This window comes from Mus caroli, chromosome 9 (genome assembly GCF_900094665.2).
Source record: "Mus caroli chromosome 9, CAROLI_EIJ_v1.1, whole genome shotgun sequence".
Lineage (NCBI taxonomy): Eukaryota > Metazoa > Chordata > Mammalia > Rodentia > Muridae > Mus > Mus caroli.
In genome coordinates this window covers 84,866,552-84,867,636 of record NC_034578.1, presented here as the reverse complement: position 1 = coordinate 84,867,636, position 1,085 = coordinate 84,866,552, and the positions used below count along the sequence as shown (strand labels likewise).

Genomic DNA, 1,085 nt, shown 5'->3' with positions numbered 1-1,085 from the left:
AGCCTGGCCTACACAAGGAAATCCTCTCTCCAGCAAACAACATTTTCTAATACGACTTTCATAGGGGCCGGGGAAATAACTTAGTTCATTAAGTTCTTGCCAAGAAAGGTTGACCTCTGATCTCTATGTGCNTGTGTGAACACATGCCTGCACATATAATTGCACACATGAACAGGTACAGACACAGATCGAAAGATCATCTCAGTAGATTCTCTGAAAAACATAATGCTTTTTTTTTCTCCCCCAAGTAATTTTGTTTTTAGTATACACAGGGTACATGGGTGTTGTTTCTTGGCTGACAAAGAAAACACTCTAGTTCTAGAAAAGGAAAAATGAGATTCTAATTTAAAGTCAGGCATCCAAATTATGTCATTTGATAAATGCATGTTTCTTTAAGCATTGTGTGTTTATTAAGTTTGAACACATATATCTGACAGTACAGTGTCTAGTGATGTGTCTCACTTTTGCAATGATTCAGTTATGTTTTGTATTTTCTAATTTTTTAAAAACATCCTACTATTTGAGTTCATCCACAGTGTGTTAAGACTAATTTAATACAGCAGTTTATATGCTATATTTTTCTGCAGGTGTATGTATTTTTCTCACTTACACCTATCTGTACATGTGTCAGACACGTGTGTATATAGAGGTCAGGGGACCAGCCTGCCAGAGTTGGCTTTCTCTTCCTGCCCACCGTCTAGACGCGAGGGGCTCATGTCCTCCCTTGCCCATTGAGAGGCTTCACCATGGATCGAGCAGAGTTCAATTCCAGCAGCCACATGATGGCTCACAACCATCTGTACAGCTACAGTGTACTCATATTCATAAAATAAATAAGTAAATCTTTGAGAGAGAGGGGGGTGGCCTCACCAGCTCTGTTTGTTTGTTTTTTAGATTTGNATATGTTTTAAATGTGGAGTATTTGTAATGTACACAAAGCTGTTGATGAAATTTTTTGTAAAATAAATCTTTTTCTAAAAAAGACACCTCCTTTAAAATTGAGACTTTTTGGACATAAAGTCTGGTTGTCTTTCTAAAGTACATGTTTTTTTCTCAGTAGCTACTGATGCTATCCATAGCCCTGC

The 1,085-nt window shown here is 37.5% G+C and overlaps 1 protein-coding gene across 1 annotated transcript in view; it reads left to right on the top strand.

Moving 5' to 3' along the window:
• The window catches only part of Snx14 (sorting nexin 14), a 73,024-nt gene that overhangs the window by 23,820 nt on the left and 48,119 nt on the right, over positions 1–1,085 (top strand). The window lies entirely within an intron of this gene.